General features: G+C 46.0%; 1 protein-coding gene across 1 annotated transcript in view; it reads right to left on the bottom strand.

Moving 5' to 3' along the window:
- RIOX2 (ribosomal oxygenase 2) overlaps window positions 1-25,540 on the bottom strand; it is a 96,632-nt gene extending 71,092 nt beyond the window's left edge. Inside the window, exon 1 of the mRNA XM_063956279.1 lies at window positions 25,456-25,540. The gene's annotated coding sequence lies outside the window, so the exon portion shown is untranslated. The remainder of the gene's footprint in view (window positions 1-25,455) is intronic.
- Between the last annotated feature and the right edge of the window lie 316 nt (window positions 25,541-25,856).

Genomic DNA, 25,856 nt, shown 5'->3' with positions numbered 1-25,856 from the left:
TTATATATATACATATATATATATATTTATTAGTGATGAGCGGGTTCGGATCCTCGGGATCCGAACCCCCCCGAACTTCACCCATTTTACACGGGTCCGAGGCAGACTCGGATCCTCCCGCCTTGCTCGGTTAACCTGAGCGCGCCCGAACGTCATCATCCCGCGGTCGGATTCTCGCGAGATTCGTATTCTATATAAGGAGCCGCGCGTCGCCGCCATTTTTCACTCGTGCATTGGAGATGATCGTGAGAGGACGTGGCTGGCGTCCTCTCAGTTTCTATGTTCAGTGGGCTGCAAATTGTGCTGCAAATATCTGTGCTAAGTGTGCTGCAAATATCTGTGCTCAGTGTGCTGCAAGTGCAAATATCTACGTTCTCTGCCTGAAAAACGCTCCATATCTGACTGTGCTCAGTGTGCTGCAAATATCTGTGCTCAGTGTACTAATTGCTTTATTGTGGGGACAGGGGACCAGCAGTATTATATAGTAGGAGGACAGTGCAGAGTTTTGCTGACCAGTGACCAGTGACCACCAGTATTATACGTTCTCTGCCTGAAAAACGCTCCATATCTGTGCTGCATTGTAGTATATAGTAGGAGGACAGTGCAGAATTTTGCTGACCACCAGTATAACTATATATATAGCAGTACGGTACAGTAGTCCACTGCTCTACCTACCTCTGTGTCGTCAAGTATACTATCCATCCATACCTGTGGTGCATTTCAGTTTTGCACAGTTTGCTGACCACCAGTATATACTATATAGCAGTACAGTACAGTAGGCCACTGCTCTACCTACCACTGTGTCGTCAAGTATACTATCCATCCATACCTGTGGTGCATTTCAGTTTTGCACAGTTTGCTGACCACCAGTATATAATATATAGCAGTACGGTACAGTAGGCCACTGCTCTACCTACCTCTGTGTCGTCAAGTATACTATCCATCCATACCTGTGGTGCATTTCAGTTTTGCACAGTTTGCTGACCACCAGTATATACTATATAGCAGTACGGTACAGTAGGCCACTGCTCTACCTACCTTTGTGTCGTCAAGTATACTATCCATCCATACCTGTGGTGCATTTCAGTTTTGCACAGTTTGCTGACCACCAGTATATACTATATAGCAGTACAGTACAGTAGGCCACTGCTCTACCTACCTCTGTGTTGTCAAGTATACTATCCATCCATACCTGTGGTGCATTTCAGTTTTGCACAGTTTGCTGACCACCAGTATATACTATATAGCAGTACGGTACAGTAGGCCACTGCTCTACCTACCTCTGTGTCGTCAAGTATACTATCCATCCATACCTGTGGTGCATTTCAGTTTTGCACAGTTTGCTGACCACCAGTATATACTATATAGCAGTACGGTACAGTAGGCCACTGCTCTACCTACCTCTGTGTCGTCAAGTATACTGTCCATCCATACCTGTGGTGCATTTCAGTTTTGCACAGTTTGCTGACCACCAGTATATAATATATAGCAGTACGGTACAGTAGGCCACTGCTCTATCTACCTCTGTGTCGTCAAGTATACCATCCATCCATACCTGTGGTGAATTTCAGTTTTGCACAGTTTGCTGACCACCAGTATATAATACATAGCAGTACAGTACAGTAGGCCACTGCTCTACCTACCTCTGTGTCGTCAAGTATACTATCCATACCTGTGGTGCATTTAAGTTGTGCGCTGTATATATATGGTAGTAGGACAGTGCATAATTTTGCTGACCACCAGTATATAATATATAGCAGTACGGTACAGTAGGCCACTGCTCTACCTACCTCTGTGTCGTCAAGTATACTATCCATCCATACCTGTGGTGCATTTAAGTTGTGCGCAGTATATATATAGTAGTAGGACAGTGCATACTTTTGCTGACCACCAGTATATAATATATAGCAGTACGGTACAGTAGGCCACTGCTCTACCTACCTCTGTGTCGTCAAGTATACTATCCATCCATACCTGTGGTGCATTTAAGTTGTGCGCAGTATATATATAGTAGAAGGACAGTGCATAATTTTGCTGACCATCAGTATATAATATATAGCAGTACGATACAGTAGGCCACTGCTCTACCTACCTCTGTGTCGTCAAGTATACTATCCATCCATACCTGTGGTGCATTTAAGTTGTGCGCAGTATATATATAGTAGTAGGACAGTGCATAATTTTGCTGACCACCAGTATAAAATATATAGCAGTACGGTACAGTAGGCCACTGCTCTACCTACCTCTGTGTCGTCAAGTATACTATCCATCCATACCTGTGGTGCATTTAAGTTGTGCACAGTATATATATAGTAGTAGGACAGTGCATAATTTTGCTGACCCCCAGTATATAATATATAGCAGTACGGTACAGTAGGCCACTGCTCTACCTACCTCTGTGTCGTCAAGTATACTATCCATCCATACCTATGGTGCATTTTAGTTGTGCGCAGTATATATAGTAGTAGGCCATTGCTATTGATATATTACTGGCGTATAATTCCACACATTAAAAAATGGAGAACAAAAATGTGGAGGGTAAAATAGGGAAAGATCAAGATCCACTTCCACCTCATGCTGAAGCTGCTGCCACTAGTCATGGCCGAGACGATGAAATGCCATCAACGTCGTCTGCCAAGGCCGATGCCCAATGTCATAGTAGAGAGCATGTAAAATCCAAAAAAATAAAGCTCAGTAAAATGACCCAAAAATCTAAATCAAAATCATCTGAGGAGAAGCGTAAACTTGCCAATGTGCCATTTACGACACGGAGTGGCAAGGAACGGCTGAGGGCCTGGCCTATGTTCAAGGCTAGTGGTTCAGCTTCACATGAGGATGGAAGCACTCATCCTCCTGCTAGAAAACTTAAAAGAGTTAAGATGGCAAAAGCACAGCAAAGAACTGTGCGTTCTTATAAATCACAAATCCCCAAGGAGAGTCCAATTGTGTCGGTTGCGATGCCTGCACCTCTTTTTTCTTTCATTTTACTTTGCATCATGTGCTGTTTGGGGACTATTTTTGGAAGTGCCATCCTGTCTGACACTGCAGTGCCACTCCTAGATGGGCCAGGTGTTTGTGTCGGCCACTTGGGTCGCTTAGCTTAGTCATCCAGCGACCTCGGTGCAAATTTTAGGACTAAAAATAATATTGTGAGGTGTGAGGTGTTCAGAATAGACTGAAAATGAGTGGAAATTATGGTTATTGAGGTTAATAATACTATGGGATCAAAATGACCCCAAATTCTATGATTTAAGCTGTTTTTGAGTTTTTTTTTTGTAAAAAAACACCCGAATCCAAAACACACCCGAATCCGACAAAAAATTTTCAGGGAGGCTTTGCCAAAACGCATCCGAATCCAAAACACGGCCGCGGAACCGAATCCAAAACCAAAACCCGAAAAATTTCCGGTGCACATCACCACACACACACGCACACACACACACACACACACACACACACACACACACACACACACACACACACACACACACACCAGAGTGCCCGACTCTCCCATTAAGACCGCATGACTGCGCCGTGTGCCTCCACAAGTAATAATCACATAAAGTCCAAGGGTGCGGCACTCCTAGCGGCTTGAATAAAGGACAACAGCAGGGCATGTGTGTAGACAACGTTTCAATTGCAACAAAAAAAGACATGATGACAATGCCGCATTAAAGGCATTGAAATGTTGTCTACACGCATGCCCTGCTGTTGTCCTTTATTGAAGCGGCTAGGAGTGCCGCACCTTTGGACTTTATATAATATATATATATATATATAAAAGTTCCAAAGTCCGGCACTCCCCATAGCATAGAAAACTTGAGCCGGTGCCCTCACAGGTAAAGGATATGTAACAAGCGCAGGTGCGGCACTCGAGCCACGGTGATCAGCAAAAAATGACAGGCGGAGACTGTATAGTTCAATCAATCAACGTTTCAATATTTAAAATATTGTCATCAGGATTATAACAACAAGTGCAACACATACCTTTATAGTGCCCACCAAACAAGAAAAAGCGGTTCCCGGGCTGGGACTGCACACCCGCCCCGTCGCCGCACACCCACTGACGTCACCCGTAAGTGTTATGCACACCAGTGCCTGCAGGAAAGTACTGGTGTCAGGACTGTTATGCACTCCAGTGCCTGCAGGAATGTACTGGTGTTTGAACTGTTATGCAAAACAAATGGACTCACAGACAGACTAGGGAATATGACATAATGTACACAGAAGGTGGTAGGGTAACAAAATACACACAACGTGAACAGAGAAGCCCAGAGGCTAAGGAACTGGGTATCTCCCTTGTATTAGAACTGCTCAGATGTGAAAAGCAAGATGTTGTGTTTTAATACATAGAAAACCCGAAATGCTGTTGCTAAGGGCAACAGCAAAACCCTAAAGGGTTACCAACGGGTGTGGCAGTAAACTCCTTGGTCAGAGATGGAATGATAGACACAAGGAGATTCTCCACAATCCTAATTCTCACTTGCAGTGCACAGGTTCGGTTTACTGCCACTAAACTGACCCCTGACACCTAGCACAGTGAGACAGGATTAGACAGGCAAGTCTTAGAATACAGCCGCAAACTTGCTAAGTTCACAGAGTAGTAACAGAACCCCAGCAAGCTAAACGACTGACTCCAGTCTTACTGCTAGGTCTGGATTGGCAGAGTGTAATACCAAATCCCCAGGCCTATTTGCAGTAAGCAACAAACAAATACAAAGCTACACAGTACTGGCTAACTTTCAGAAACTGACTAACCAACAAAGATTCAGCAGCATCTGCTTACCCTGAAAAGAGGCCTTATAAAGCAGGTGCTGTCCACGCCCCACTCAGACCTCACAGACTGTGAGCACAAAAACCAGCACCGGATCCCCTGCCATGCACAGAGCCTATAACCACTGCACAGCAAAAGACCCGAACCGGAGTATCAGCTGCGCTCAGGTTACTCCGCTAGCACTTGTCTCCCGGTTGCCATGACGACGTGGCAGCACAGGGCAGGAGACCCTAACAGTACCCCCCCTCTGACGAGGGGTCAAAGAACCCCTACCACCGGGTTTATCGGGGAACTGCGAGAAGAAAGAGCGTATCAGTCTGGGGGCATGAAGATCACAACTGCGCACCCACGACCGCTCCTCCGGGCCATACCCCTTCCAGTGCACCAAAAATGACAGCCGACCCCGAACCACCTTGGAGTCAAGAATCCTTTCAACAACAAACTCCCTCTGGCCACGTATCAGAAGAGGGGAAGGTCTTCCACTGGAAGAAGGATTACTAATCGCCCGTTTTAAAAGGGAACAATGAAATGTTTTATTGATACCCAAAGAACGGGGCAGATCTAACTGAAATGCCACCGGATTGATAACCCTGGTGATCTTATAAGGGCCGATGAACCGGGGGCCTAACTTATGAGATGGCTGTCTCAACTTCAAATTCTTGGTAGACAACCAGACGAAGTCTCCTAATTTGAAGCTGCAGGGTCTTTTCCGCTTATCAAAAACCCTTTTGGTCACTAATGACACAGACACAAGGGCTTTCTTCACTTTCCGCCAAATACCTCTAAGGACCGAAACCACAGAGGAACCACCAGGCGTGGAGTCCAGGGGGTCAAAAGAATTGGCCTTAGGATGATGCCCATACACACAAAGGAAGGGAGAGATCCCTGTAGCAGAGTGAGCCGCGTTGTTATAGGCAAACTCCGCCATGGACAGATGAGCAACCCAGTCAGTCTGACACTTGGAGACATAACACCTGAGGAACTGCTCCAAGGACTGGTTCACCCTTTCAGTCTGCCCATTAGACTGCGGATGGTAGCCCGACGACAAGCTGACAGAAATCTGGAGATCGGAACAAAATGCCCTCCAGAATTTGGCCACAAACTGGGATCCGCGGTCAGAGACCACATCAAGTGGCAACCCGTGGAGACGCACAACATGCAGCATAAATAATTCAGACAGGCGTCTGGCCGATGGCAGCCCAACCAGTGGAACGAAGTGCGCCATCTTCGAAAACCTGTCAACGACAACCCAGATGGCTGTCATCCCCGAGGATTTGGGCAAGTCCACCACAAAATCCATTGAAATGTGGGTCCATGGCTTAGATGGGATAGAGAGTGGATGTAGTGGGCCAACAGGAACCCCTCTAGGAGTCTTATTTCGGGCACAGATGTCACATGCCCGAACCCACTGATCCACATCCTTAGCCACCGAGGGCCACCACACCGCCCTAGATAGCAACTCCCGAGTTCTGGCAATACCCGGGTGACCTGCAGACTTCTTGGCATGGAATTCCAGGAACACTCGCTGTCTTAACCTAGGAGGCACAAACAAAAGACCTACCGGAAGGTCTGGAGGAGCCTGCTCCTGTGCTCTAAGGACTAATGATAAGAGGTCCTGGGTAATGCCCACTTTAATACATGATGGGGAAACAATGGGCAACGGCTCCTCGGTGGTCTCCTGGATTGGAGCAAAACTCCGCGAGAGCGCATCAGCCTTGATGTTTTTTGACCCAGGGCGATATGTTATCAAAAAATTAAAGCGAGCAAAAAACAAAGCCCATCGTGCCTGCCTGGCATTGAGACGCTTCGCTGACTCTAAATATGCCAGATTCTTATGGTCAGTGAGAATTGAGACCACAAACTTAGCCCCTCAAGCCAGTGTCTCCACTCCTCGAGTGCATCCTTAATAGCCAACAATTCCCGGTTACCCACGTCATAATTCATCTCGGCAGGCGAAAATTTACGGGAAAAGTAAGCACAGGGATGAAGGCGATTATCTGACACTCCCATCTGAGAAAGCACTGCCCCAATACCCATCTCAGAGGCATCCACCTCCACCACAAAAGGACGCTCTGGATCTGGGTGTCGCAGCACCTTGGCCGAAACAAATGCCCTTTTGAGACGGGCAAAAGCCGCTTTAGCCTCACAAGACCAGTGAGCAACATCCGCCCCTTTCTTAGTGAGTGCCACCAAGGGCGCCACTATAGACGAAAATCCAGCGATAAATCGTCTATAAAAATTCGCAAAGCCCAGGAAACGCTGAAGCGCCTTCAAACTAGTGGGCTGCACCCAATCCAGGACTGCCTGTACCTTGGAACCCTCCATTTGGAAACCTTCTGGGGAGATAATATATCCTAGAAATGCGATTTGCTGAACTTCAAATTCGCACTTCTCCAGCTTCGCCCCAAGCCGGTGGTCTCTGAGTTTCTGGAGGACTAAGCGTACATGCTTCCGATGTTCCTCCAGGGAATGGGAGAAGATTAGGATGTCATCTAAGTATACAACTAAGAATCTATCCAAATATTCCCTGAGCACATCATTCATGAAATCCTGGAAGACTGCCGGGGCATTACAGAGCCCAAAAGGCATCACCAAATATTCATAATGCCCCGAGTGGGTATTAAAGGCAGTCTTCCATTCATCCCCCTCTCTTATTCGGATTAGATTGTACGCACCGCGTAGGTCAATCTTAGAAAAAATGGTGGCAGTACGAAGCTGGTCAAACAAGACCGAAATGAGAGGCAGTGGGTATGAGTTTTTAATCGTGATACGGTTCAATTCCCTGAAGTCGATGCAGGGTCGCAACGAACCGTCCTTTTTACCCACGAAGAAGAACCCCGACCCAACTGGAGACTGTGAAGGTCTGATAAATCCCTTAGCCAAGTTCTCCTGAATGTACTCTGCCATAGCCTGAGTCTCAGGACGTGACAGGGAGTACAACCTGCTCTTGGGAAGCTTAGCATTTGGCAACAAATCAATGGCACAGTCATAGGAGCGATGGGGAGGTAGTACCTCTGCAACTTTTTTGGAGAACACGTCCGCAAAATCTGCATAACACCCTGGCAATCCTGGCAAACTTAGCTGCGAGAACCTGACTGGAAGGCTCAAGCAACTCCTGAAACAATCAGTACTCCAACTAAGAATCTCCCCAGAGACCCAGTCAAATTGAGGATTGTGGGCCCTTAGCCAGGGTAACCCCAACACCAATGGGGCAAAAGTACAGACAGTCACATAAAAGGACAATTTTTCAGAGTGTGTGGCTCCAATAAACAAAGAAATCTGGCTAGTGCAAGAGGTAATTTTACCTTGGGATAATGGTTCCCCGTTTAACCCACAAATCTCAATTTCCGATGCCAAGGGTACTAAGGGAACAGAGTGTTTCAGGGCGAATTGGCGGTCCATAAAAACCCCGTCGGCCCCACTGTCCACAAAGGCCTCAGTCTTGACAGTTTGACCGAGGATCTTCAAGGTCACCGGAATGATAAAAGTCTTCTTGGGAAATTCTGACTTCTGGCCTGACAGGATATTTCCCATCACCCTCAGGCCCTGAAGTTTTCCGGCTTTTCTGGGCATGATACTACCACATGACCTTTATTCCCACAGTACAAACACAACCCCTGCTGTCTCCTCCGCATCTTCTCACGCGAGGAGAGGCGGGTAGCCCCAATCTGCATAGGCTCCTCGGAAAATTCCTCAGAGTCTGAGGTTCCCTTGGGAAGGAAGGAAATCTCAGTCTCCCTTTCAAGCCTACGCTCTCTCAGCCGTCTATCCACCCGGATGGATAACTGCATGAGCTGATCCAAGCTATCAGGCAAGGGATGTTGTACCAGTTGGTCCTTTATCTGGTTAGAAAGACCTCTTCGGTACTGGTGTCTCAGGGCTGGGTCATTCCACTGGGTATCATGGACCAACCTCCGAAACTCCGTACAGTAAACCTCAACTGGCCTTCGCCCTTGCTTAAGGATCGAAATCTGAGCCTCGGCTGAGGCCGTCTTGTCAGGGTCATCATACAACATGCCCAGTGCCGTAAAAAAAGCATCAACACTTTTAAGCGACGGACAGTCAGGCTGCAACCCATATGCCCAGACCTGTGGGTCTCCTTGTAGCAAGGAAATCACTATGCCCACCCGCTGAATCTCCGACCCAGAAGACTGAGGCCTAAGCCGGAAGTATAGCTTGCAGCTCTCCTTGAAACAAAAGAACTGCGAGCGATCTCCAGAAAAACGATCCGGGAGATTTACTTTCGGCTCCTTAACCCCTGCAGGTGCTGCTGCTGCGGGAGCTCCGCCAGCAGCCTGGGAGGTGTGCATTTTAATGGACAAATCATTATATTTTTGAGTCAGGACCTGCACCTGATCAACCACCTGTTGCAACGTATTTTGAGGGGTATGCTCCATATTCCCACAAAATTTCAACAGGAGTATTGGGCTGCTGAATATGTTATGCACACCAGTGCCTGCAGGAAAGTACTGGTGTCAGGACTGTTATGCACTCCAGTGCCTGCAGGAATGTACTGGTGTTTGAACTGTTATGCAAAACAAATGGACTCACAGACAGACTAGGGAATATGACATAACGTACACAGAAGGTGGTAGGGTAACAAAATACACACAACGTGAACAGAGAAGCCCAGAGCCTAAGGAACTGGGTATCTCCCTTGTATTAGAACTGCTCAGATGTGAAAAGCAAGATGTTGTGTTTTAATACATAGAAAACCCAAAATGCTGTTGCTAAGGGCAACAGCAAAACCCTAAAGGGTTACCAACGGGTGTGGCAGTAAACTCCTTGGTCAGAGATGGAATGATAGACACAAGGAGATTCTCCACAATCCTAATTCTCACTTGCAGTGCACAGGTTCGGTTTACTGCCACTAAACTGACCCCTGACACCTAGCACAGTGAGACAGGATTAGACAGGCAAGTCTTAGAATACAGCCGCAAACTTGCTAAGTTCACAGAGTAGTAACAGAACCCCAGCAAGCTAAACGACTGACTCCAGTCTTACTGCTAGGTCTGGATTGGCAGAGTGTAATACCAAATCCCCAGGCCTATTTGCAGTAAGCAACAAACAAATACAAAGCTACACAGTACTGGCTAACTTTCAGAAACTGACTAACCAACAAAGATTCAGCAGCATCTGCTTACCCTGAAAAGAGGCCTTATAAAGCAGGTGCTGTCCACGCCCCACTCAGACCTCACAGACTGTGAGCACAAAAACCAGCACCGGATCCCCTGCCATGCACAGAGCCTATAACCACTGCACAGCAAAAGACCCGAACCGGAGTATCAGCTGCGCTCAGGTTACTCCGCTAGCACTTGTCTCCCGGTTGCCATGACGACGTGGCAGCACAGGGCAGGAGACCCTAACAGTAAGGCGCATTCTGCTACGTACATCGTTACCATGGTAACCCATCAACAAGCTGAAAAATGCAATACAGAATTCAACGTCGACGCTGTAACAATGCAATATAAAATCAATGCTGACATATACATAACCTTACAAAACACTACACATAGAGACAGCGATAGTACATTGCCTCACAATACAGGCTAGCAGCAAAGATAATTTCAACGTAAACTCGCAAAGGTGATACTCTCATTTAACCCGTTAGGGGAAATGACATTTAGCCTATAGATCCATCGCGCCTCACACTTTAAAAGGCGCAGAGAGCGATCACCTCCTCGGGTATTTGGCAAAATAGTATCGATCATCCGATATCTTAAGCTTGAAAGGGTATGGTGAAATTCCGCAAAATGTCGGGCGACCGGCTGGTCGCTAGAACCGGAACCAATAGCTGCCCGAATAGCACTCCGATGGTTACCCATTCGCTCTTTAAACTTGCTCTCGGTTTTACCGATATAACTCAAACCGCAGGGGCAAATAATTTGATAAATAACAAAGGATGAATTACATGTGAAATGATGGAGGATTTTATAAGTTTTGCCTGAATGAGGATGTTGAAAAGTGTCGCCAGTTAACAAAAACTGGCAAGTAGTACATGTACACTTAAAACAACCCATACGTGTCCTTCCAAACAAGGGGCGGTTAAGAATACTTAACGAAGATACATCGGTTTTTACCAAAATGTCTTTTAAGTTACGTCCACGGGAGTAGCAAGACCTTACATCATAATTGGCAAGTTTTAATTTAGCATCGCTTTGTACAATAGGCCATAATTTTTTAATTGTTTTATTGACAGTAGGGGAAGCAAGATTAAATTTGTTGACCCACCCAAACTTCTTTCGTTTATTAGTATCCGGGGTGGCTGATGTATTTATATTATTCACTAAAGAAATTCTATCCAAAGATAGAACTTTACTTTTACAAGCCTCTAGCAGATCCTTACTATAACCCCGATCTAGAAATTTTTTAATCGATAAATCAATTTGGGATTCAGACATTACCCTATCACTATTGATACGGTGGATGCGAAGCATCTGGGAGTATGGAAGGCCATTTATCAAAGCTGACGGATGGCAGCTTTGTGCTTTCAGTAGCATATCCATATTCCTATCCGTAGGCTTTGTAAAGAGACTAGTATGAATTTGTTGATTTTTTACAGAAATACATACATCAAGAAAGTGAGCCGTCTCTCTGCTTATAGAATAAGTAAATTTGATGGGATGTTCAGAACAATTATGCTTATTAATCAAATTGCTTAGTACCTCTATATCTCCACACCAAATCAAAAGCAGATCATCTATATATCGTAAAAACAATAAAATTCTAGATGATATTGTCTCATCGGAAAAGAATAGCGCATGCTCCACAAAAAACATAACAACATTGGCATAGGCTGGAGCCATAGAACTACCCATGGCACAGCCGCTGGTTTGCAAATAAAACTTGCCGTTATACAGAAAAAAGTTGTTATTTAAAATAAGTTCAAACAACTGGAGCATGATACCAATCTTATCAGAGGAGAAGTCACTTTTATCGTTCAGAAACACCTGCAACGAATGTAACCCCAAACTATGGGGGATGGAGGTATACAATATATATATATATATATATATATATATACAAACAGAGAACCCAGCACTCACCAAAGTAAACTCACTTATCCTCAACAATTCAATAAATAAATTATATTTATTAGAGCGATGTGGTCATGGGCTACATGCACCCCGCCCTGTGAGTGGTAAGTACAGCTGTGTACCCCGCTTCTGTGGTGGAGAGTGCAGTGTTACATGCACCCCACCCTGTGAGTGGTAAGTGCATAGCTGTGCCCCGCTTCTGGTGTGGTGAGTGCTGTGGTTTTTCCTCTGTGTGTATATATATATATATATACATATATATATGTATATATATTTTATATATATATATATATATATATATGTATATATATATATATATATATATATATATATATTTTATTGAACCCATTATAATGAATTTTTTATTACGTTGGTGGCACAGTGGTAATTTAATTGGTCGGAGACGCTGAGCGGTCAGCGGCTCCCGTCAGTGGCTCAACTAGAATGAGGCCGCTGGCGGGGAGGAAGCCACTGCCAGGAAGGGAGCCGCCTGCCGGAGATGTGAGTCGCTGCCAGGGAGGTGAGCCGCTGCCGGGGAGGTGAGCAATGTCACATTGTGTACATCGCTCATCGCGGCTCCGTACACACATGCTGTGATGAGTGATGTCACAAGTGACATTGCTCACAATGAGCATGCTGCACGGGAGAACGCCAACCTGCAATCAACGAGTGCGGGTGCTTGCATCGTTGATTGCAGGACCATACACACTAGACGATGTGAACAATATATCATTAACAATCGTCGGTATCGGCCATATTGAGCAAAATAATCGTCTAGTGCAGGGGTAGCCAACCAGTCAGAGGCAAAGAGCCAGAAAAGATCTGTAGTCAAGGGCAAGAGCCAGTATCATGCGCGCGCTCAAAAATGGGGCGTGGCCTAGTTTTCACAAAGCCACACCCCATTTTGTGCGCACACCTTTCGTTATGACGTTTGTAGGAGTATGACCTTCTGTCATAACTCCGTTTTTAGTCATGTTGTACAGTGCCACATACATATAATGCCCCAGTACAGTGGCACATACTGTACATATAAAAATTTCAAAAAATGGGTGCCTCCACACTCCCAGAAACATATGTCCCCACAGTGCCACATACACATATGTCCCCACAGTGCCAGATACATATATGCCCCACAGTGCCAGATACATATATGCCTCACAGTGCCAGATACACATTTCCTCCCAGTGCCAGATATGCCCCCAGTGCCAGATATATATGTCCCCACAGTGCCAGCTATGCCCCTAGTGCCAGTTATATATGTCCCCAAAGTGCCAGCTATGCCCCCAATGCAGTGTCCCCACAGTGCCAGATATGCCCCCAGTGCCAGATATACATGTCCCCACACTGTGCCAGCTCTGCCCCCAGTGCCAGATATACATGCCCCCCCAGTGCCAGATATACATTTCCCCCCAGTGCCAGCCATGCCCCCGTGCCAGATATGCCCCCAGTGCCAGATATACATGTCCTCACACTGTGCCAGCTCTGCCTCCAGTGCCAGATATACATGCCCCCCCAGTGCCAGATATACATTTCCCCCAATGCCAGCTATGCCCCCGTGCCAGATATGCCCCCAGTGCCAGATATATATGCCCCCACAGTGCCAGCTATGCCCCTAGTGCCAGATATATATGTCCCCAAAGTTCCAGCTATGCCCCCAATGCCAGTGTCCCCACAGTGCCAGATGTACATGTCCCCCCAGTGCCAGATATACATGTCCCCCCCAGTGCCAGATATACATTTCCCCCCAGTGCCTGCTATGCCCCCAGTGCCAGATATACTTGTCCCCACAGTGCCAGCTATGCCCCTAGTGCCAGATATATGTCCCCACAGTGCCAGCTATGCCCCCAATGCCAGTGTCCCCACAGTGCCAGATATGTCCCCCAAGTGCCAGATATACTTGTCCCACCAGTGCCAGCAATGCCCCCACTGCCAGATATGCATGTCTCCCTAGTGCCAGCAATGCCCCTAGTGCCAGCTATACATGACGACGACCCACCCCCCTTACCCCGTGCTGCTCACCGTGTGGCTGCTGTCTGTGAGGGGAGTAGAGCGCAGCGTGCGCCTCTCCTACCCCTCACGCTCTGGCAGCTGTGTCTCTCTTCTAGGCGCCGGTCCGTGAGCCAATCAAAGCTCGCGGTCCGGCAGCCTTAGCTGCCGGTCCGCGAGCTCTGATTGGCTCACGGACCGGCGCCGGAGAGTGAGGGGCAAGAGAGGCGCACGCTGCGCTCTCCTCCCCTCACAGACAGCAGCAGCACGGGAGTAGGGGAGGCCAGGGCAGCGGTGGCCAGGAGCCAGCTGAGCCGCATGTGGCGGATGAAAGATCCGCATGCGGCTCGAGAGCCGCGGGTTGGCCACCCCTAGTGTAGTGTGTATGGCACTTACTGTGTCATCAGTCTCTGCCTCCCTGATGCTCCAGCACTAGAGGGTAAACAATAAAGGATGCACACCCAGTGTAATGTATACACAGGAGACAAGGTACTGAGGTGGTCATTCCAAGTTGATCACTCGTTGCCGTTTTTCGCAGTGCAGCGATCAAGTGAAAAAACGGCAATTCTGCGCTTGCGCATGGTACGCAGCGTGCATGCGCTAAGTACTTTCACACAAAACTTTGTAGTTTTACCCAAGCTCGAGCGACGTTTTTCAGTCGCTCGAGCAATGCAATGCTGCTAAAAGCAGCTAGCGAGCGATCAACTCGGAATGAGGGCCAGAGTGCACTATACTCCAACATTAGGCAGCGCCGCACCTACTACTGCTGCAGTGGTATCAGTTGTGTTCCAGGGAGAATGTATAACCCTCTACCAGTAGCCCAATGCTACACAGCCAAATCTGGAAATCCATCCAGCCTCCCCTTGTTGTACCGGACTCCAGTGAGCTGCGCTAGCAGCAGCCAGGAACACTGTGATTGCAGAAGGGTCTCCGCGGCTACTGCTGAGCAACATGAGTGGCCAGTTCCTGAGTACAGAAGATTTCACTTCAAGCCTCAGGAGCCAGATGATTCCTTCACTGCTTACTCCACTTTCAGACCATGGGGGTAATTCAGATCTGATCACAGCAGCAAATTTGTTAGCTAATTGGCAAAACCATGCATTACAAAAAAGTTTTGTGCAGTTTCTGAGTTGCCCACTTCAGCCTGTCAGGTCCCGGAATTGACGTCAGACACCCGCCCTGCAAACGCTTGGACACGCCTGCGGTTTTTTCAAACACTCCCAGAAAATGGTCAGTTGACACCCACAAATGCTCTCTTCCTGTCAATCTCCTTGCGATCGGCTGTGCGAATGGATTCTTCGTTAAATCCATCGCACAGCAACGATCCGCTTTACACACATACAACGCACCTGCGCATTGCGGTGCATACGCATGCGCAGTTCTGACCTGATCGCAGGGCAGCGAAAAAATCTAGCTGAATCAGGTCTGAATCAGGTCTGAATGACCCCCCATGTGCACTGCAGGTGGGGCAGATATAACATTTGCAGAGAGAGATTTAGGAGGGTTATATTGTTATTGTGCAGGGTAAATACTGGTTGCTTTATTTTTATACTGCAATTTAGATTTCAGTTTGAACACAACCCACCCAAATCTAACTCTCTCTGCACATGTTATATCTGCCCCCCTGCAGTGCACATGGTTTTGCCCTTTTGTTAACAAATTTGCTGCTGCGATCAAATCTGAATTAAGCCCTATATCTGAAGCGGGCACGTGCCTACAGAACCTGTGAGTTTACCATCGGACTTTCAAAACGATCAGTGTGCATATATATTATTCATCACTGGTGGTGATGTTCCAATCAAGGTATAATAATAATAAGATGTAGGCAAGTAAGCCTCTCACTCATGCGTTGGACAATTTGGCAAATGTCACTGTGTGGGCATGCCTGCTGCTTTGAGGTTCCGTAGTGACGTTCATAGAAGTTGAGCAGGGAGAAGAATGTCTGTTGGCTGCAAGCACAAATGCTCCCAATAATGCAGGGATCTCCCAGTGGGTAGATGGATGCACTGTGTCTCACCCCAGGTACCCTGGGCGGTCAAGTGTATGCTGTTGTGTAAGGCCAACTTGCTTCAATAATGTTCCGTGGTAATGATCAGAGGCACCAGGTGGGGAGGCAGTCCACTGACTGTTGGCTGGCATAATCTATGTGGATCACAGAGCCTTGGCTTGTGTATGGGAGAGAAGGCAACATTTGCAGTAGACTCTGCAGACCTTCCTTCTGATTAAACCAGGAGCCTAAAACCCAGAGAAACATGTTCGGGTCTGTGCAGCCCAATTTGAAGTGCTTCATCACCATGGATTCTACTGCTGGTATTCATGATCACTTACCTCCTGGGACAGCTCTTCCGATATACTTCTGTCCTGGTGAAGTATTGACTTCTGAGTTTATTACATGGGAGACCTACTGAGCATGTGCACCCCTTGGTCCCTGAAGGGGGAAGGAGGACTTGCAGAGTAAAACAGTCTACTGTATATGGCATAGTGATTTTCAACCTTTTTTTACTCGCGGCACACCGAACAATATTTTAAAATTGCCAAGGCACACCATAAGTTCCCCACAGAAAAAAACAAAACACACACATTGGCCCTCACAGTAAAAAAAAAATCCACACATACATTGGCCTACACAGAAAAAACAATCACATTGCACCCCACATAAATCCTATTGCAATGCTCCCCACATGATTTATTCACATTGTTCCCCCCATAAATCCTTATTCTCCCCACATAAATCCTATTGTTCCCCACAGGAAAAATAAAATAACAAATATTAGCCCCTACCAGTCAGCTGTCCTCCTTCCTGTCCCTCAGTGGTGGGGGTTGTTCATAGTGGAGTGCTGCGAATACTGAGCAGCGGGCAGGTGTGGATGTGGGTGGGCAAGGAAAGCTGTGAATGCAAGCAGGAACTGGAAGATATGTATGCAGGCGGGTGGGCTGGCTGGCTGGTGAGATGTAGCGGTCGTGACCTATGATATCACACCGCAACGTCTTCAAGGCATAGGTCTCAGCCAGAGCACAACTATTCCTCTAAGAAGAGCCCGGGCCAACAGTTCACTCTCAAGGTGCAAGAAGCTGCTCTGGCTACGCGGCACACCTTGCAACTGGTTGCGGCACACTAGTGTGCCGCGGCACACTGGTTGAAAAAGCCTGGTATATGCAATGTCATCTATACATGGTGTAGCCCAGTGATTCTCAAACTGTGTACCGTGGCAGCCTGTGGTGCCTCGGGTAGTGGTCAAGGGCCAATTAAAATTCTGTACAGACAAAAACCAATGCTTGTGGCTTCCAATCATAAAATACGTGGACAAACAGAAGTGCATCCTTTCCCTCACCACGTAACTGAAACCAAAGATGACATATAAACACAATTTACTTATTTTAATGCATTTTTCTGAATTTCACATTAAAAAGCTGTTGGCCTAGGGGTGCCGTGAATAAAATTCTGATACTCTAGGGCGCCATGACTCAAAAATCTTTGACTGCATTTGTACTGGTGACACATCCTGTCCATAACCTGTGAGAATGAAGGGCAGTGGGGGCAATTGTTATTGCTGTCTCTGTAGAGTACAGACCATTTCTAACCATAAGTGTAAAATTTCTGGGCTTGCCCTATGGTAGAAAGAAGAGTGGTCAGCGGCATTGCCTTTGGCGTGGTGGTAGCTGGTCTTAATTCTCTACTATCCTAGACAAGGCTTTATCCAGAGGTGGACACAAATACTCAGAGTCAATCTCCAACACAAATCTTTAGCTGCAGTTCCCTTCTCTTGTTGTAGCCTGGCTGAGATGATATTGTATTATACTTGCTGACTTTTTTTTCTCCTTTACAGGAAAAGCTCAGGGAGGAGATGCAAGGGACCACTGCGGTGGCGGGCTGTTCACGACATTAGGGCCCGCTCCCATTGTATCACAATGCAGTGAATCCCTTGTCCACGGGTATGGGTCAGGGCAAAAATTATGTGTTGGCCCCACCCAATGGGCCTGCGATTCCCAGTAGTATTCTCCCCATACTGCCCACATCACTAGGAAATAGGCAGGTACAGTAGATCCACCCCCTCTTCTGGGGTTCTGCGGGACTACTCGTAAAATCAGGAGTTTCCCGGACCTTTATGAAGAGGTCATTATTATTTTTTATTTTTACACATCTAGGAGTCATTGGGGCTGATAGTGTCACACCCACACAGCACTGATCACACCCACACAGCCCTAGCCACACCCACACAGCACTGATCACATCCACACAGCACTAGCCATACCCACACAGCACTGGTTATAGTTCCGGTTCTTCTCACCATAGGCCCTTTATCATTTTCAGCTCCAGTCCTACGTGACACTTTGTGCAGCCCTGACCTTATCATTGCCTCACCTGTCATACTCTAGTATACTACAGAGTTTTAACTAAAAAGTTATTAGAATAATACTAAGAAGATATTTATAATTTATAAATATCATCTTTGTATTATTCTAATCATTTTTATAGTCAAAACTCACCAAATTTGCAGCACTCTGCTAGAAATACAGGGACTGTCAGAGAGACCAGAATAATACTGCAAAAAGCACAAGGGGAGGCAGCTATCAGATCTATCTCACAGAGGGGGCATGGCTTGATGCAGTGTCAGGTGACCTATCCATGAAGTTCCCCAGCACACAACCAGGCGCAGCCAACATGAAGAAGCTGATGATCAAGATGGTTAGAAAGAATGCAGGGGAGCATGCTGTTGAGTGGCTGCTGGGACTGGGCAAAGGGGACGTAGAGACCTGGGTGTCTATTTGCTAAGCCTTGGATGGAGATAAAGTACCAGCCAATCACCTCCTAACTCCCATGTCACAGGCTGGGTTTGAAAAATGGCAGTTAGGAGGTGATTGGCAGGTACTTTATCTCTGTGCACTTTATCGCCATCCAAGGCTTAGTAAATAGACCCCTGATCATCACACCAGACTAGTCTATTTCTTCTCATAAATTATGCAAATAGCAATTGATTTTTGTTCTGACAGCAAGGTATCTGCAATTTACTGCATATTTAGAATGGTCACTGAAGCCCATTGTACAATTTGTATAAGAGATGAACTATAGCGTAACCTGATTCCAGAAGTAATAAAGACTATCTCTATTACAAAGCTTAGACTTCAGCACACAAGGATTTTCTGTAAATGCATGGAGTTTTAATATAAAGTTTCCTGTGCATTGCTATATACTGTATATTGGTTTAAATATACTGTAGTAACAATTGGTGTGGGCTGATGCCTTGAAGTATGAGATCTGTTGTTGCATTGACCTCTTTCTGTTTGTTAGCACAGGGTTGAAGTTGTCCCAGGGGCTTTCATGCTTAAAAATATAAATTTGCTCTCTGGGGTAAGTGTGAGATTTGGGGTGAGTAAGAACACAGAGGACAAAGGGGGTTTTTCAGGTGTGTTAGCAAACCAAACAAGTAAGCAATTGCACACCTCCCAACTATCCAGATTTTCTGAGTGTTCTCTGCTCGGCCTTTTTTGGCCAGTTTTATTTTTTACCTACACCTTATAGGTATCAAGGGAATCTCAGTTGGCTTTGCCAAAGTTATATGACCAAATTTAAAAAAGGGCAATACTTTCACTATCTGTGTTTTGCTAGTAAAATCATTGCCCTTTAAAGTTTCATACATTGGGCCTAATTCAGACACCTCTGCGAATTTGCAGAGGTTTGCAATTGGATAGTCACCGGCCAGCCAGAGTGAAAATCCGCCTTGTGCAAGTCTGCGTATTTCGTGTGAAAAACTTTGCAAATGCCGATCAGCTGCAAATCCATTTGCAACTCACTCATACCCCTTTCACATCGCACAAATAATCCGGTATCGACACGGCATATTGCCGTGTCGAAACGGGTCAGTGTGCGATGTGAAAGCTCCTTTGCTGAATTAGCGGGTCGCCTGACCCGGTAATTCAACCCGGTAAAAAAGAAGAGTTATTACCGGGTTGAATACCGGGTCAGGTGCAGTGTGAACTGTGAATGGGAGCCGTTCCGATGCGACACGGCTCCCATTCACAGCATAGGCAGAGGCAGCGCAGGAGATGAGCTCATCTCCCAGCGCCGCCTCCACCCCCGCCCCTGCTGCTGCTGCGCCCCCTGCTGCTATGGCAACCGACCCGGTATATTGCCGGGTCGGAAAGCCAGCAAAGGAGCGCAAATGCCGGATCCCACCCGGTAAGGACACGTTTCTCTTACCGGCTGGGATCCAACATTTGCGATCTGAAAGCAGCATTAGCATCGAATGATTCTTGCAGTGTGTGCAGTCTAGGCTTAGCCCAGCACTTACTCCAACAGTGCGAAAAAAATAGGCTGATCGGGGTGGGAGCTGATGTCACACACCCTCCCTGAAAACGCTTGGGCACGCCTGCGTTTTTCCTGACACTCCCAGAAAATGGCCAGTTACCACCCCCAAATGCCCGCTTCCTAACAATCTGGGTTCGCCTATAGTTTAAAAAAAACGCAGAATGTTTCCGCAGTTTGGCCTCGCACCTGCGCATTACGATCCGTACGCATGCGCAGTCATTCGATAATCGGTCGCTGTGCGTTTTTTCACAACAGCGATCAGGTCTAAATTAGGCCCATAAACATGATCGGATGCTCAGTAAATAAATCCCTTTGTGCTTATATGACAATCTAGTCATACAATATACCACAGATAAATGAAGTAGCACACCATACACATACCAACCACCAATTTCCAAAAAATAAAATATTTAGCATTTTTTTCTCACACATAATTATAATTCACTCTACAAGGAAAATTAGTCCTGTACCCATTAAAGTGTTGGCAAAATCAAATTCTATCTTGGCCGAGGAGGATAATAGTAATTAAGATGGACATTTTGCCAATGCTGCACATGTTGGATCAAGTGAAACACTCCTGCTGATTGGCTACATGTTCTAACACCACTCACTTTGAAAATATTTACCAACCAAGGATGATGTTTTGCCATCGATGGTGGAGATTTGAAGATGTTCGGCCATTGATGGCTTAGGGGCAGCAATGTTTTTATTTTTCCCCTAGGCACAGGGAGCACAGAGCTTAGTCCCGCCACCCAGAGCTCTGCTAAGCCCTCCCTGTTTAGTTCTCCATCTGCTGGTTCACCATCCATGGTTTCATGCCATCAATATTAAGCACCGACGGCACCGTCAATGATGACAGCCAAAGGGTAGCCCACTCCATAATCATCAAGCTGTTATCTTGCGACTTACATATTTTACATTACCAAAGGTCAGTAAATTAAGATGGAGAAGTTAAATTGCCACACCAGAACTCAATAGAGATTGGATACCTCTTGTTTCCTGTTACAGTTACGCTGGGTACACACTTGACAATGCGCTCCGTGAGTGATATCGCCTAGTGTTTTCCCTACCCTGCTGGGTGCCCAATATTGGGGGTCATTCCGAGTTGATCACTAGCTGCATTCGTTCGCTGTGCAGCGATGAGGCCAAAAAACGGCACTACTGCGCATGCATATGCGGCGCAATGCGCACGCGCCGCGTACTATTACAACGAACGATGTCGTTTTACGCAGGGTCTTGCGATGCATTTCAGTTGCACAGGCAGCCGCAGAGTGATTGACAGGAAGAGGGCGTTTCTGGGTGTCAACTGACCATTTTCAGGGAGTGTTCAGAAAAACACAGGCGTGACAGGAAAAACGCAGGCGTGGCTGTGCGAACGCAGGGCGTGTTTGTGATGTCAAATCAGGAACTAAATGGTCTGAAGTGATCGCAAGCGCTGAGTAGGTCTGAAGCTACTCAGAAACTGACAAAATAACTTTGTAGCCGCTCTGCAATCCTTTCGTTCGAAATTCTGCTAAGCTAAAATACACTCCCAGGGGGCGGCGGCATAGCGTTTGCACGGCTGCTAAAACTGCTAGCGAGCGAACAACTCGGAATGACCCCCTAGTGCATGCACACTGCACGATATCACTAACAATATCCTTCACGTCATGCCGCAGCTGGCCCGTACATGCAGCTTTGGTCGATAAGTCCAAATTGAGTTGCAGGTACAGGCAACAGAGGGGTACGATAACAGCCCGCGGAATCGCACTGGGTTCATCGTTTGCAGCGTACACACTGGGCAATATTACAAACGATATTGCTCAGAAGGGTGAAAATGAGTGATATTGTTTAAAATATTTCTTAGTATGTACCCATGTACCCAGCTTTACAGTACATTCGAAATGTATTAACATTTCTCTTACGTCCTAGAGGATGCTGGGGACTCCGTAAGGACCATGGGGTATAGACCGGCTCCGCAGGAGATAGGGCACCTAAAAAGAACTTTGACTATGGGTGTGCACTGGCTCCTCCCTCTATGCCCCTCCTCCAGACCTCAATTAGATCTTGTGCCCAGAGGAGAATGGGTGCACTGCAGAGAGCTCTCCAGAGTTTTCTGTGGAAAAAGAATTTTGTTAGGTTTTTTATTTTCAGGGAGTCCTGTTGGCAACAGGCTCCCTGCATCGTGGGACCGAGGAGAGAGAAGCAGAGCTGGCTTGTAAAGTTGGGCACTGCTTCTAAGCTACTGGACACCATTAGCTCCAGAGGGAGTCGGAACACAGGTCTCACCTGGGCAGGGTCGGATCTAGACTTTTCTTTTAGGGGGGGCGGTTTACGGTTTAATCTTGACCCCTCCCCTCTCCAGTCCCGACTCCTCCCCTCTCTCGTCTTGACTCCACCCCTCTCATCTTGACCCCTCCCATCTTGACTCCTCCCCTCTCCCGTCCAAATTCATCCATCACACAAATAGGTATAATTGCAGGTAAAGGATTTGTTAGTGGATGTTAGGTATAATAATCACTTCTACAACACATCAAAGCAAAGTTGCCCAATATGACATCTATCCAAATCCCTCCTTATGTTCATCATAATGTATGACACGTCATGTACAATTGTGATACCTACAGTATAAAAAGTTATAATCCCCTAATATTGGGGTATAGCAAAAGAAAATTAAATATAAACAAAATGTCTGGAGTAATTATTTGCAGCTATTTCTCATCTTAATATGAGGTACTGATATAGAGACAGTCAATCATCAAGGTTTATATGTCAACGTCGTTATGAAATACAGTATTATCATAAACCTTGATGATTGACTGAATCTATATAAGCGCATTATATTAAAATGAGAAACAGTAACAATGTGATAATACCTATAATTCCTTTCTTTGGGATACTAGCAACTTTTATGGATACAAATGGTAACAACTGGCATTTTATGTGTTACTGAACCAGGAAGGGAAGACACATTATAATACCCTGTTATATTATTATAATAAGGGGAACTGCTGAATAGTACCAAGGGGATTTTAGGCACAGAGTCTTGGGGGGTTAGACCAATTATTTGATAATCCCACACAGTACTCAACACTTGCCAACCCTAATAGATGAATTCCACATTTGTAATTGTCCAATAATGGAGTTTGAGACTAACCAGGATTAAGTGAGAGTACGTAATACTCGCAGGAGTTCACCTGTAGATTAAAATCCCTTTTGCATCTATGTGCCACATAGGTTTGGGAAATCCCCCCACCACCCTTTTTTTTCCAGAAAAATGTTGCAAGTATACCATAGTTATCTGATTGATACAATTAATTTAAGGAATTATAGGTATTATCACATTGTTGTATAGAATTTAGCCAGTGCTACTGCATATGTAGGTTGTTCATAAATATACCACTTCAGATACAGCAGATGTCATACTTCTTATTAGGCTCATTCAGCTATCTCCAATGAAAGGGATAAGCAAATATAGTGAAGTACTGTTTAATAATTGTAAATTTCAGCCAAACCTGAGCCTGCACCAGTGGGAGAACCCAGGACTTGCACTGTTTCAAGTGCATTCTGAACTGCTTAAATAACAGTTCATGTCTAGCTGGAATTGTCAAAATTTGGCCACTTGGAAATACATGTGATCTGTGTGGAGTTTATATGTTTTCGTTTTTCTCATATTAAATCTTACAATTATTAAACAGTGTTTCACTATAATTGCTTATCTCTTACATTTTGGGTATATCTGAATGAGCCTAATAAGAAGTATACTGTGAGATATGACATCTGCTGTATCTGAAGTGGTATATTTATGAATGACCTACATACTGTATGCAGTAGCGCTGGATAACTTCTATTCAACCTTTTTTGGCACATATTTGGTGAAGATGTGAGGATACCTTTAAGTAAAATATTGAGCTCACCGAGCTGCTTTTTTTCTGCTTGTGCGCACTGCTAGGATTGTCTATTTTATAAATCTATTATCAGATTGTTAATGTTTCTCATGTTAATATGAGGTGCTGATATAGAATAAGTCAATCATAATTAATCCAGACATTCTGCTTTAATTTAATATTTTTTTGTTATACCCCAATATTAGGGAATTACAACTTTGTATACTGTAGGTATCACAACTGTACAGGACGTGTCATAAATTATGATGAACATATAGATGGTATAATAGAGGGCCATCAAAATACGGCATTTGTGGCAACAGTAGTGACAAGACATTTGGCATAATTCAATCTTGATCGTAGCCGTGCAGCTACGATCAGTTACTCAGACATGCGGGGGGGGGGGGGGACCCAGCACAAGGCTAGTCCGCCCCGCATGTCTGACTCCCCACCGTACAAGTTCAAAACCATCGCACAGCGGCAATGCTTTTGTACTTGATGAGTAGCTCCCTACCAGCGCAGCTCCTGCGCACAGGCAGGGAGCTACTAGTCACTGACCGGGTCACAGCGGCTGCGTGTGACGTCACGCAGCAGCCTGCCCCCCGCACGGTCCGGGCACACCTGCGTTGCCTGGACCGCACCCCTAAAAAGGCAGCAAAACGCCACCGGCCCGCACCCTCCTGCCCAGCGTCCGCCTCTGCCTGGCAGGGCTGAGATGGCCGTCGGCTGTCTGGCATGCACCAGCGTATATGTGCAGTTCAAACCTGAACGGCTGCTGTGAGAAAATGCACAGCAGTGATCAGGTGTGAATTAGGCCCCTTGTCTGTAATGACATCAGTTATAAGAGAGTGAGGCTCCCGAGGACGCACCATATCAAGCAATTGAAATATTTCTAGGGATTTGGATAGATGTTATATTGGGGGACTTTGATTTGATGTGTTGTAGAAGTGATTATTATACCAAACACCCACTAACATCCTTTACCTGCTTATCTTGCAATATATCCCTACCAGCTATTAGGGTGCCATTTATAATCAAGGGATCTCTCCCACTGATATATAAACTGATGCACATTATAGGACCAATGCTATACAGGAACTTGAAGACGTTAATACTCATTTGTGAGGCTATAGTGAGGGCACCTTGTAGGGGAATTACACGGTGAGGACAATTCCGAGTTGATACCTTGTAGAAGGAGTATGGTGTTATGAGAAAGTAACCAAATAGAGGACAGATTAGCATACACCATATTTCTTGTATAGCATTTTTATACACATTTTCTGTACTTTTACACGCATCTCTCTATTATTTTAGTATTTCACTGACAGGACATGATATGTAATGTTTAATATTATGAAATACAAGGAATATTTTAAAACCTATAAGTGCATCTACTACAGACATCCTCTGTTCTACTGTATCGCACATATGTGAGACTCAACCTGTAATACCCTGCCTAGGGAATATGGCAAGAAGATCTCTTACTGGCTGGTTCCTCTGCAACAGGCTGGTAAGATGGTCCCTTTTCCACAGGCTGGTCAATGGCACAGATTGGCAGGAAAGTCCCTCTGGCTGGTCTCTGGGTGCAGGAATGCAGCATGCTCTCAGTGTGGAAAAAAGTAAACACACTATAGTATACTGTTTGTATTAGCCCACTAGCCTGTCTTATAAGTGAAGCCACGCCCCCAACACACAGCCACACTTCCTGGATCTGTTATCAGCAAGGAGACGCTGGGGAGATGAAAGCAGTCTCAATCAACAAACTATGTTGATTGATTAACTGCCGTGCAGGCCAAAAGGGTGAGTGAGGAGGAAGGGGCACCCGCTGTGAGCTGCTGCGACTCACACCACTGACTATAGCTGACTGACTATAGCTGACGGCCAGC

The sequence above is a fragment of the Pseudophryne corroboree genome, chromosome 2, assembly GCF_028390025.1.
Source record: "Pseudophryne corroboree isolate aPseCor3 chromosome 2, aPseCor3.hap2, whole genome shotgun sequence".
Taxonomy (NCBI): Eukaryota; Metazoa; Chordata; class Amphibia; order Anura; family Myobatrachidae; genus Pseudophryne; species Pseudophryne corroboree.
The sequence above is the reverse complement of the archived record's forward strand: the minus strand, read 5'-3'. Positions and strand labels throughout refer to the sequence as shown.